This window comes from Nomascus leucogenys, chromosome 18 (assembly GCF_006542625.1).
Source record: "Nomascus leucogenys isolate Asia chromosome 18, Asia_NLE_v1, whole genome shotgun sequence".
NCBI lineage: Eukaryota > Metazoa > Chordata > Mammalia > Primates > Hylobatidae > Nomascus > Nomascus leucogenys.
In genome coordinates, this window is record NC_044398.1 from 80,378,957 (window position 1) to 80,393,276 (window position 14,320).

Genomic DNA, 14,320 nt, shown 5'->3' on the forward strand with positions numbered 1-14,320 from the left:
AATGTGCAATCTCCCAGTGTAGCCCCACACTGACCCAAGCTATCCTAGACATTCTCTTCCTTGCACACTTACCAGGCACCCTAGAAAGCCCCTTTGTTCCTCCTCCCCCTCACCACCATTGTTCCAACTGAAAGGAAAAGCAGCAGCCACTTCTTGCATCGATGACCTTCTGTCATATTCTGTCAATATCTTCTGTGATATTATAATATGCAGTTGAATACAAAGAGAATCAATTGAAATAAAACACCACCAAGTGTGTCCCTTTCAAAGTGAAAGGCAGAGATGTTTTGCAGGCTGTTGATTAGCATGCGCAGCCACAGAACTGCTTGAGATTTAGCGCTTATGGCAGACACCTTAGAGAAGGCGTGAGGACATGGTGCCCTGGGAGAGGAAGCTGCAGAGGAATGGAAGTCGGAAAGGGAAATTAGACTTCAGAGAATGTTGTCTCCTGCAATAAAGTGAGCACCATGGACTGGACACTTTTGCATTCAGAAAGGATATTCCAATTTCTCCTGAAAGTGATCGTAACAAATGAGGTTCTTAGTATGTCCCATTTTGAAACCTGTGTGTTTCATCATTCTTAGAAGCAAAATGAGTCATCTGTTTTTCTCACTATCCTTGAACCATCAAAAGAGCAGTTTTGGTTCAATTGTATTTCCTTCTTCCACACCGGTAACACTAATGCAGAGGCCCCTGTGGACCACCAGCAATAATGGAAGCCCTAATTGTGACTTGTGGGATGCAAGTTCATGGTGTCCCTTTCCCTGGCCCACCACATGTGGGTAGTGTGTCGGCCTCCTCCATGGACAGTGTGTCTAGGCACCTAGGGCTGAATATTTAAATCCCAGGGAATTATCTTGGTGTTTACATGAAAGACAAAAATCTATTTCTAGTAACAAAACAAAGTAGTTTATTCCCTTATTGAACAAAAATAATTAAGTAATGCAAAGTAGCATAAGTAACATAAGTTTTCTACATGTAAAAATGGCTTGGATGGAACTTAAGGGCATTATGCTGAGTGGAAAAAAAGCCAGTTTCAAAAAATCATGCACTTTGTGATTCCATTTATGTAACATTCTTGAAATGACTAAATTGTACAGATAGAGAAGAAAGTAGTGATTACCAGGGGTTACAGATGATGGGGGGCTGGAGAAGGGGATGGGTGTGACTATAAAGGAATAGCATGAAGGAGATCCTTGCGGTGATGAGATAGTTCTGTGTCTGAATTGCAGTGATACACATGGGATAAAATGGCATAAAACTATACACATATTGTACCAATGTCAATTTCCTGGGTTTGATATTGTACTGTAGTTATGTAAGATGTAACCATTGGGGGAAACTGGGTGACCTCTCTGTACTATTTTTGCAATGTCCTGTGAATCTATAATTATTCCAAAATAAAAGTTTAAAAAAAAAACAAAAAACACTACAGCATACTGTGATTAAAAGACTGAAGGCAAGCCACAGGCTGGGAAAATCTTTTGCAATACGCTTATCTGACAAACAGCTTACATCCAAATATTTAAAGAATTCCTACAAATCAATAAGAAAAAGACAAACAAATCAACACAAATGGGCAAAAGAGGATATCCAGATGTCCACTGAGCATTTGAATAGGTGCTCAACATCATCAGTCATCAGGAAAATGCAAATTAAAACCACAATGAGATTTCACTGCATACCCATCAGAATGGCAACATTTAAAATGCATACAATATAGAGTTTGATGAGGATATAGTACAGTTAGAGTTTCTGTCTATTGTAGATGGAAGTGTAAATTAGGTCAGCCACTTTGGAAAACTCTGGAGGTTGAACTCTCCAGGAAGCAAGTTCTGTGATGAAGATTGCAATGTAGGAAGTTCATCGGGAAGTACTTTTGGGACCAACACTTGGGAAAGGAAAGGAAAAAGAAAAGAAGAAAGGAGGATTGGGTAGACAGAAGAGTTGATAAATAGGCAGTCTCAGGAAAGACTTCAGGTGACCTCACAAGGAACTCTAACCCTGGAATGACCATTCAGAGTTGTTCTGGGCTGGATCAAGGGGACCTGGTTTTATACTTCTGTGCTGATTAGTCACTGGATGTGGGCTGGCCTGGGAAGAAGGAAGAAGGTGTGACCTTTGCTGAGGCACCTCTTCTCAGCCAAGGAGATTCTTGAAGAGGACTGACCATGGAGGGCTGTCTCCCAACAGCTGGGGAAGTAGTCTTCAGTTCTGAAGGGAGACCTGGGTAACACCTCACAGTGCCACTGTGGTCCACCCCTTGTACTAATTGGATTCACTTCATCATGAGGCTTGGAGTGTAGCTCTTCCAAAATCCTGATGGACTTCTTCTTGAACAAACTGTAGTCTTTGATATTTCAGCTGGGAATGAGGCTCATCCTCCCCATCTGCTGCTACCCAATCTAGATTTCTTTCATCCCCAGTTAGCTCCTCTGGGGTATCAATGGCTTATTTGATGGTATGACCCAGAACCTCATTTCCAAGAGAGCCAAGTCCCTGGTTACCATTCCCTTCTCAGGCCAGTGTTGCTGCACATGTTCTTTTGCCACCAGAATTGGGCATAGGAGTATTAAGAGATACCCAAATGGATTACACTGGTGTAAATGAGATTCCTTCCTGCCCTCCTCTTGATGATCTGTGCCAATTATTCTTGTCAGTATAGTGGTTCCTTTTCTTGACAGCTGGTCTCTTGGCAGAATGAGCCTAAAGTGTCCAGGCTTGTTTAATGGTACTCTTACTGTGTTCCCTAGTATATAATGATATACATGATAATGTAGGTAAATCTTACAGACATTACATTGAATGAAAAAAGCCAGAACCAAAGGTTCTGTAGAGCCCAAAGTTTCTGTTTAGAAGTTCTGTAGAACTTCTAAACCTACAGAGCCCAGAGTTGCAGGCATAAGAAACACAAAATCTCTCAGTATGTCATTGGGAGTCATGTTAGGTGAGGCCTTTCCCCCTTCCATCCCCTGGCTCCTGGACCAATATATTCAATCTATTAGGAACATAGCACCATATAAAGGTCATCGATTAGAGTGTACACTCCATTCTTGCAGGATACCACATCCAAATTGGCACTTCTGCTGTGTCTTCAATAGGTCATTCCATCTCTATCAGGCTGACTGCTTCTGGGTTATGTGGTAGTTGATATAATTAGTGGATCCCACAGTGATGTGGACATTCACACAGACTCTTTGCTTTAAAGTGGTGGCTCACTCTGTAAACCCTTGGGTGATGGAGTTGGTTTAGACTCCGTGGGCAGAAAGACAAATCCATATCCAAATATGTATCTATTACTGCCAAAATGAAACACTCCCTTAATTTCATTCATTAACTTGTAGGGGTACAATGTAATCGACCTGCTACCAAGTGACTGGTTGAACTAATTAAGGGACTTATCATTGGCCTCTGTTGTTGGCAAGTTGGACATTTGACAGCAGCATTAGCAAGATCAGCCTTTGTAAGTGGGAGGCATCCTGTTGGTACCATACATAGTCTCCATCCCCACCACTATGATTACCCTATTCTTGTGCCCATTGTGCTGGCTCTGGCATGGCCAATGATAGGGGTGGCTGATGTCAACTGGTTGAGTCATTTTTGTCTATCTTGATTTTGTATTGTTTTTCCATGGTGAGTGCTCTCTGGTAGGTGTTAACATGCAATACTAAGATCTTCACTTTTCATGCTCCCTCCCATATGTCCATTTCTCTACCCAAGACTTCTTTTTTCTGATCTTTCTATCTTTCTCCTTTCTAAACCTTTGATCAGCTGACGAAGCCATTTGTCACTGCTCATGAAATCTTCATGTATTCGATCCTCTGGCTACTTCTCTTGTCACATAAAGTAGATGACCAGATTCACTGCCCAAAGATCTGTTCATTAAGAGAATTTCCCGTCACCACTGTCTTCAAGTTCACCTGTAAGTGTGAACCATCCGCCATTTTTGGCTTATACTCAAATCCAAATCAACTCATCTATGAACTGAGTTTAGACTTTTTCCTTCTCTTGTCATCTGGTCATAAGGGACCCCATGTGGTTATAGAAATGAGCTGAAGGAGAAGCAAGTTCTTCAGCTGAAGGAATTCCCAAAGAGGGTTGAGAGCTGGCAGCAGTCCTGCAGCTGGGGGGAATGTCCTGCAGGAGAATCTGAGGGCCATGTTGCAGTGCCCACCAGCAGCATTAACTAACGTTAAACATATACCTGCCCTGTCACTCAGATATGTCACCCTTAGGTATATATGAAAAAGAAATGAGTGCATTCATTCATTAAAAACCTACATCTTAATTTTCATAGCAACTTTATTCATAATAGTCCTAAGCTGGAAACAATGCAAATGTCCATCAACAGGCGAATAAATAAATAAATTGTGCATCTGGTTATACAATGGAATACGAAACTTCCCTTTAAAAGAGCAAACTACTGAAATACATGATAATGTAGGTAAATCTTACAGACATTATGTTGAGTGAAAAAAGCCAGAACCAAAAGCACATACAGTCCAATTTTATTTATATTATTTACCAAGGACAGGCAAAACTAACTTAGGGTATTAGAAGTAAGAATAGTCTTTACTTTTGGAGGAGGCTGGTGGGTATTGCCTGGGAGCTTTCTAGGATGGTAGAAATGTTTTGTATCATGATCTAGATGTTGGTTACATTAACGTGAGTGTGTGTGTATGTGTGTGTGTAAAAGTTTATTAAGCTAGACACACAAGATTCCTGTGCTTTACACATTGCACTGTTTTTTGTACTTTATACTTCAATTTAGAAAAAAAGCACAGCCTAAGCACAGTGGCTCACTCTGTAATCCCAGCACTTTTGGTGGCTGAGGTGGGAGGATCACTTGAGCCCAGGAGTTTGACACCAGCGCTGGTAACATAGTGAGATCCTGTCTCTACAAAAAATAAAAAATTAACCAGGCATTGTGGCACATGCCTGCAGTCCCAGCTACTCTGGGAGGCTGAGGTGAGAGGATCATTTGAGTCCAGGAGGTTGAGGCTGCAGTGAGCCATGACTGCACCACTGCACTCCAGCCTGGGCAACAGAGTGAGACTCTGTCTCAAAAGAAAAGAAAAGACCCACAAATTAATAGCATCTGCAACTGAAACAGAAAATAAAATATACAATAAAAGGGTATACTATGTGGTTCCTTAATTTGTGATGCCTCTGTTTTGGCCTTCTCAGCCATCTTTAAGAGGCAAAGTTTCAGGACATAAATACCACGCAGATGCCACCCGGCTATGGATAAGTTACTTGGAGTCACAGTGTCATGAATTTACCCAATCTGATTCTTTTTTGGGTTGAAGGATTTCTGCTTAGCTCTGTCCCTTCCATCTATAGCAGCTTCTTCTCTCTGACATTCCTGGAATAATTTCCATTTCTACAGATAACTGCATTTGACAAAACATAAGCATGCTCCATTTCCCTTCTCTCCACCTCGAAATCTCCTGCCACTGGTGTCCCTCTGCCTTTTATATTCAATTATTTGATGTCACTATCCCTTATCTATTTTCAAATACCCTGTCACTTCCCTTTCCCCACCCCCCAAGGCTTTCTATGTGTGAATGATTTAGCAGGACTCAATAATCAGATATTTAAAGGGAACAGCTTCTTTTAAAATAAGACACATTTTCTACACAATATGAACCCTTTATACATTGTGATATGAGTTATATACAGCCTTGTTTCCATGATGACTGTGCCAGGCAATGATGTCAATGCTGGGGGTAGACAGGTGTGATGGGAGCATTTTATTTAAATTATTGAACCATTTTCTTCATTTGTAAAATAGAAAAGTCATAGAGTTACTGTGGAAATTATGTCAGTAGGTATAAAACACTAAAACAGTTCCAGACAATGGTGAGTACCTGGAAGAGAATCTGATCAGAATCATGATGTTCACTGAGCATGTGCAGAATACATTCGTGAAAACCAACAACAGCAGGAAGATGTCTCATGCGTAAATAAATGCACTTCACTTGGGAAGGACAAGTCCCAAATGGGAAATGATCTCCTATTGTTAACAGGAAAAACAGAGGATGTGATTTAAGTTACATAGGGAGAATTTTTTTTTTGAAGGTTGAGCTGAATTAATTATTAAAGACACGTTATGAGCAGGCAGGGTAATATCAAGGAGGTCTAAATTATTTACACTTTATTGCTCTCAGTCTATGGGTGTCTGACATGTCTCATCTATTGGGGAATTCTGCAAAGTGTTCTTGGCTCAGAATATTTTCTGATAATGCATTTTTCTAAGATAATATTGAAGCATCTTACTCATTTAAAATCATCAGAAGTTCTTAAATTCCCTATCGCAAAGATTCTGCTTTTAGAAATAGCTTCTTTCAGGTTTCAGAATGTAGCTCCTACTTTATGAATTATGAGAGGGAAGAGATCTTTCCAAGGAACATGTTAGTTCTGAATGTACAATCAATGCTCTACCATTTCTGAAAACCTTAATGTAGATGTAAAAGCAAGATTAGGAAGGTCTTACCTTCCAGATGCACCTTACTGCTTCCTCTACTTGTGTCATCTACTGGTGCCTTGGAATTCCAAAGGGCCCAAGTATGCCTATGTACCAGATTGTGTTCATTAAGTTCAGCAACCATTGTATCACACCTACACATCCTCTGGGCCGGATGCATGTGGATGGGAGGGGACCAAGATGTTCCTATGGTAACAAGCTGTACAAATATGAAAATGGGGAGAGTATCTGTGAACAACTATGAAGAGAATTTGACAAGAGATGAGGGCTCACTGATTAATCTGGGGCTCTTTTTCATCTTTATTTATAAGCAGAGAGTTAGGAGAAGAAAAATCCTATGCCGGGCCGGGCGTGGTGGCTCACACCTGTAATCCCAGCACTTTGGGAGGCTGAGGCGGGTGGATCACCTGAGGTCAGGAGTTCGAGACCAGCCTGACCAACATGGTGAAACCGTGTCTCTACTAAAAATACAAAAATTAGTCAGGCATGGTGGCGCATGCCTGTAATCCCAGCTACTCGGGAGGCTGAGGCATGAGAATTGCTTGAATCCAGGAAGTGGAGGTTGCAGTGAGCTGAGACCATGTCATTGCACTCCAGCCTAGATAACAAGAGCAAAACTCCATCTTGGAAAAAAAAAAAAAAAAAAGAGAGAAGAAGAAGAAGAAAGAAAAGAAAAGAAAAAGAAAAGTCCCATACTGAATTCATTGTAGTTGGCATCTATCAAGCATCTAGATTCACTGTTTGAGATCCATCCTAGCACTTCTGTGCCTCCCCCAGGATGAATGACTATGGGGTCCCAGCAAAGGTCAAGTGTCTGGGATAGGTTCTAGGAGAATGCAGTACAGTACATCCAGTATTTTCTTTCTTTCTTTCCTTTTTTTTTGAGACAGAATCTTGCTCTGTCACCCAGGCTGGAGTGCAATGGTGTGATCTCTGCAACCTCCGCCTCCGGGGTTCAAGTGATTCTCCTGCCTTAGCCTCCCGAGTAGATGGGACTACAGGTGCCCGCCACCATGCCTGGCTAATTTTTGTATTTTTAGTAGAGACTGGGTTTCACCATGTTGGCCAGGCTGGTCTCGAACTCCTGACCTCGTGATCCATCTGCCTCAGCCTCCCAAAGTGCTGAGATTACAGGCATGAGCCACCGCGCCTAGCCACATCCACTATTTTCTATTTGAAAATGTTGCCAAGTCTGGAGAGTCCTGGCTTTAAAAATAGCTTAGTATACAGTAGTATAGTAAGGAAATTATAGTTAAAGATAATTTACTGTATATTTCAAAATAACTAGGAAAGAAGAATTATCATGTTTCCAACACAAAGAAAAGATAAATGTTTGAAGTGATAGGCATCCAGTTATGCTGATTTGACCATGACATATTGTATACAGGGATCCAGATATCACATGTACCCCCAAAATATGTACAACAATTATATGTCAATAAAAAAGTGCAAGAAGAATAAACTGTGAAAAGATCAAGATTCAAAAACAGAAAAGAAAGGAAAGAAACAGCCTAAAGCTAGAATTTGGGGTGGATGCAGGGATGAGGGTTATGCCAGGTTTCTCTTTGACCATTGTATACTCATAAGGAGGTTTCTATGCTAAGAATCTCTATGTCAAGATGCTTAAGTTGATTCATACCCTTTGGTTAAGGAAGAAACTAGGAATTTGAGGGACGTGATTAAAAACTTCAATTAGGGACCATTTGTAGCACGTATTTATTTTCTTTTTGTAATCCTGCTATCATCTCTGGGCATCTTCTTCCTGATGTTTTGGCTGGTCACCTTGACTCTAATGGAGTCTTCAGATTATTAGAAGATACAAGAGGAGAGCCCAAAAGTTCTCGTTCCTAACTCTTGGATACGCCTGATAAGGCCTTGTGAATCCAAATACCACATTCCTTCTTTCCAGCCATGAAGTACCTGAGAGTGGCTCTCCTTGGGCAGGTCTTGGCATTGGGCTGAAGGTGATGCCCTCTATTCCCTAGAATGGGGTGGGGACTGGGAGCCATCACACATGACAATGGACTGAAATGCTTTGTCTGAGTTAGTTCCTACATCTCAATTCCAGTATGTGTGTCTTAGTTCATTTGGGCAGCTATAACAAAATGCCATAAACTGGTTAGCTTATAGCAACAGAAATTTATTTCTCACAGTTCTAGAGTCTGGGAAGTCCAAGATCAAGGAGCCAGCAGATTCAGCGTCTGGTGAAGGCCTGCTTTCTGGTTCATAGATGGTGCCTTCTTGCTGTATTCTCACATGGGGGAAGGGGCAGGGCAGCTCTCCGGGGCCTCTTTTATAAGGGCACTAATCCCATTCATGAAGGCCTGTTGATCTAATCACCTCCCAATGGCCCCACCTCCTAATACCATCATCACCTTGGGGGTTGAGATTCCAACACATAAATTTTGGGGGAACACAAACATTCAGACCATAGCAGATTAATTTCCAGACTCTCAGAGAAATCCTTATCAAATAAATTAATTCAGAAGAAAATCCCCAAACTAATTAGTGTGGATCATTTTTACTGTTCCTGTGAGTCAGAGCTGATGTGCTCACTGCCTGTGTCCCCTCCTGCCCTTGCCCCCTGCAGGGAGATAACTGAGCCGTGCCTTTTGCCACCCACTCTCCCTGTCCTCTTTGTATCTTTGGCTGGCATCCCCAGAGCACTTTGCAGATCCTCTGCATCTCTCTTCACCAGATCTCTGGCCATTCCTAATTCTACATTCTGGACAGGTCCTGGCCTGTTGCTCTTGCTCTTTGCAGGAACTGTGGATGAGGCCTTGCCAGGACACAGGTCCTCAGTGCCTGTCACCCAACAAGCTGGTGGCCCTTCACTTAACTGAAGTCCCATTACATTAATAAGCCTAGTTTCCCTCCCTTCAGCGACTTCAGGAAGGCTTTCTGTATCTTGGCTCTTGTTCTATGATGGTGTGTTCGATCTGTAGAAGTGGGTTTTTTTTTTTTTTTTTTAACCAAATCTCAGCATTTTTCCTTTCCCTCACACTGGAGGGTTGCTTTCTGTTTCTTCCTTCCTTACCTTAGTCTCTATTACAGCAGCCCTGAAGTCTACCTGCAAGTGTGCGAATGGATCTGGGGAATGGGCAGGTAGGATCCTGAGCTCAACAGTCACATTTCTTGCTAAATTAGTGTGGTCCCAGGGGAAGGGGCTTGGGCAGATGAGGAGCCACAGAGGAGGGGATGCAGAATTCGCCTTTCCTGACTGATTTCTGTTTTGCCTAAAAACCATGTGGCTGTGACACCAGGGCACTGCTGTCTCCCCAGACACCAAATAGTAATAGCTCTCCTTTACTGCTGGCAATTATAATAGCTAACACATGCTGGCTATTCATGATGTGCTAAGCTTGGTACAGAATCTATCTTATTTAATCCTTGCTTTGAAGCAATTCTATTATTCTCCCCATTTTACAGATGAGGACACTGAGGACCAAGGAGTGGCAGACCTTTGCTAGAAACTCAACTCTGACCTCAGAGCCGGAGTGCTTCCCCTAACCCCATGCTGAAAACAGTCACTGCTTTTCTGAGACTACCCTGCCAGCTTCTTAGTTGTCAGATTATTTGGGAAACTGTATCAACTCTCTCAAGTGGAGGGGACACTTAGAACAAATAAATATTGACAAGCACTGTCAAAATAGCAGGGCATTCTGACCCTGTCAGGCTAATCTCTGTTCTCTCTGTGAAAGCTCTGGCCCCCGTCACTCTGGGCCGCATTCCGGCCTGCCTTCGTGACTCTGACACGAAGTGCATATTGCAAGATGGTCATCTGTGTGTGCGTTTACTTGCTGTGGCTTGTTTGGGTTCAGTTTTTTGAGTGTTCGTTTGCTTCTCCCAGACAGTATCAGATCCAGCCTTTCTGCCCCACCCCTTTTTGGAGGTACCGCTCTTTTCTACTCTGTAAATGATTGACTAGCTGGGACCGAACTTGGCTGGGACCATCTCTGTTTTCACTCCCCTTCTATGTCCATCCTCTGTACTTTCAAAGTCTCCTGGGTACTCTCCTTCTTTCCTACAAGGCTGCAACTGTGTACCTTCTGTTGCCTCTCCTGGGCCTGTTGCATCCTGGAACACAGTACAGCCAATAAATGTTTGTTAAATGAATGGATGAATGGATGAATGAATGTAGTTTTCAATATGTATAATCATGGCACTCTGACAAAACTGCTGTTATAATCCCTTTGTAAAGGAGCCACATGCTTAATTTTAAGATAGAAGGATTGCAGCAACAACATTGTACGAGTTTTTCTCTTTTGACAGTTTCTGGTTCATCCCGGATCCCTGCACCTGCCAAACAGAAACTCACATGCACTCACACACCAGTTAGGTAAGAAGTAGCTGGCTAAGTATTGAGCTATTCTTGCCCAAGCCCACCATTTCCATGTAGGGGGTTGAAAGTAAGCTGATCATTTTCCTTCGGTTTTTTAAAGAATGTCCTTTGGGCCTTTTAGCATCCTTGCGACAGGCATCATGTTCATCTCAAGCTGTTTGGTGAGTACAGGGAGGTGGGTCCCTGTGGCAGGTGCTATATTCTTGTTGAGATACAAAAACTTCAGCTCTCAACTCTCCAGACCTGGAGGGGAGAATGAGGTCTTATCAAGATTGCTTGGCAAAGTGTATTATTCATAAACCCACCCAGCTGATCACCAAAAAAATGTTGTGTTCACTGAGAGAGGCTCTTAAAGAATTCTCTGTTAATATTTGCTTTGTCATTTCAGAAAGAGTTTAGCTAGGCCTTATCAGACAGTTATTTCTGGCTGGGTACAAATTCTGTTTTCAGAATATTGCTTGGCTCTTTGTTCCTTTCCCTTCTGTGCTGCCCACCCCCTTGCCTGACTCATCTCTTCTAGAACCTTCTCTGTCCTTTCCCAAACCACTGGGAGTGATTTACTAATGCATTTCCCAGCCAGCTTCCAGACACTGGCTAGAAAGACCAATTTACAGGAACAAAATGTCCCCACATTGTAACTGGGTCATGGTCCAAAATTTATTTGAAAATCAGACATTGGAATTAACAATGTTTTTTTTTCTCAGAGAAATAACAGTGGAGAGAAGGTCTCAAGATATCCCCAGAAACCACTTAATCTATAATGAAGCTGAATTGTCACACAAATGAGGGATCTAGGAACAGAATATGTGTGGGTGCAGAAGAGGGGACTGGTGGGGGACAGTAAGGGAGGACAGGAGGAGAAATTGGAGGAGGAAGATTTTTCTTCCTCTCTTTATTAATACAGTTCCAGTCCTGGGCCACAGTTCGTAATAATCAGGTCATGTGCACACAGCCTCTTGTGGCCTTAGAGTCAGAAGTGATTGGAGTTCAGGGTCTGACTCAGGTTAAACAGACTCATACCAGCTTGATGTGCCAACCAGAATGGCAGTTGCAAACATTGCTGGCTGTCATGCATGTTGCTACCAGTGCATTTCCTCCCTGGAAGCAAATCTGCAAGGGAAGCTGGAGTGCAATCAGAAAACTGTGTTGAGCCTCACTTAGATCAGGGATCAACTGTCACAGGACTAGACAGGACAACTTTAGACCCTACTAGTCTCTCTTCTGGCACTGCATAATCAAGGCTTGGGAGTTGCTTCTTTCACATTCTCTTTTCTGGGCTTTCTGGCTTTTCTTATTTATTATTATTATTTTTTGCCAGATACATTGTTGCTTTAATTGTGATGATGTCTTCAATCAGATCAGAGCCAAAATTGGTAGCCTGGGAGCCATTCTGGTTTTTTATTTATTTGTTTGTTTGTTGGCTTGTTTTAAGTTGATGTAGTATTGCTCTGATCCAACATGTGCGGATTTTGTAGTATAACTAGTGGGAAACAATTTACTTTCTATGTTCTCAGGAATCACTTTAATTCAATGTCTCCAAACCTCCAAACATGTTCCAACTATACCTTCAGCTATAGATAGCATCACTATTTTGTGTGGAGGAGGCAGAAGTGGTAGAAGAAAGAGTGGAATCAGTCCATCTTATTCCACAAATCTTCAAAATTTAAAAATGTTTGCCGCCTCAAATTTTTTTCAGAAGCAGAAGGAATATAAAGTAGAACAAAATACATGAAAAAACATAAAGAGTTACTTCTTATCTTTTACCCTTAACTGAAATACTCTTTCTTCTAGAGAAAATGATGTCAGCTAGACGTTAGAAAGAAAGATGAACACACTGATTTATACTCATGTGCAAATGACTAGGTAACACTTCTAGTCACATTTTGAGAGTTTTCTTTTCTTTTTTTGAGAGAGGGCATATAGTGATACATATGTATCTTTAGTAGAATTTCAGGCAGTGTAAGTAGCTATTTCACAGAGTAGGAAAACTTGAAGAGTATTGCGGGAAAGGTTTCAGGTTCAGGTTGGTCTCTTTCTCTGGAGTTCAGCTTCTCTCTGTTACTTACATCTTCTTTTCTTTCTGGACATCAGTCTAGAAGATTCATAAGCCTCCAAGGTTTATCACAAAAATTTTCATTCCAGTACTATCAGGACCTGTAGTTGTGGCAGTGAGAGGGGGACCAGGCTGCTAAGGGGAGAGTGAGGGCAGTTTTTGGCACATTTGCACACTGGAAGTCTCCTCTACTAGCTTAACCTAACCTTTGATCCATTTCTGTTATTCACATTTCTCACCTCTTTCCAAATGCCCAATTTTTTTTTCCTTGTTTTTTTTTGGTGACCATGAGCTCCTTGGCCACTTTGCCATTGGTTGACTATGACAGGTATGTTCTCTCATCTCAGGGCCTGCCTTAGAATGCTCTTCTCCCAGATTGTCACAGCGACCCTCTGTTAACGTACTCAAATCTCTGCCTAGTGCTACCTCTTCAGAGAGCTTTCTCTGACCTACCAAAAACAGCATCTTCCTCCATTTACTATCCCCTCACCCTGCTTTATTTTTCTTCATAGCACTTATCACTACCTGGCATGTTATGTCCCTATTGTTTAACTTTCAATCTGTCTGTTAATATCTGAATGCTAGCTGCACTTGGGAGGGATTTTTGTCTGGCTGGTCCAAAGTTAGATTCCTAGTACTAGGCCTGTGCTGGGCACAAAGTGGGCCCTCAACAAATATTTTTTAGATGAATGAATCTCCATCTTATAAATGAGAGTTTGAAGCTTAGAAAGAGTAAATGACTTAGTCAAGGCCATAAGTGCCAGAGATGGGATTACAACCCAAGTCATGTGATGCCAAAGCTTATATTCTTAGCCATTTCGTGTGTGTGTGTGTGTGTGTGTGTGTGTGTGTGTGTATCTCCCAGTCTTCTCCATTAAACTCTCAGATTCTCCATCATAAGGACTATTTGTATTATATCTTGTAACCTAAATGCCTAAAATGCTCAATATGTGGAGGGGAGACTATAAATGTCAAAGGAAAAATATATGGTTGGCTAATGGATGAGTGCTTGAACAGAGAGAAGCATGTTTCTGATGAGGACACAGTACAGACAAAGACACAAAGGCCTAAGAAACACAATGAGAATCGCAGAGTTCAAATGCCTTCTTAAATGGCTAGCTTATCACCAGGGGCAGCCTAGGCAGTGTGAAAAATAAAGTCTACTGAGTAAGTATAATCATTGCACATTCCCTTTTAGCAGCTGGAGTCACTGTCCCACACCTTGCCTCACAGCGCACATGCAAGTTGAAATGCCTGAGATTGCTAATTTTCCAAAGACTTCATTATTGTGAGATGAGGCCATGGCAAAAATGTGCTGGTCTTTAAAACAAGGACAGAAGACAAATTGATAGCACTATAAAAGGGCCACAGGACTTAGTGCTGGGTCTGAATGTCTACCAGACAGCAGACACAATATATGTTCACTGAGAGTGTTGGA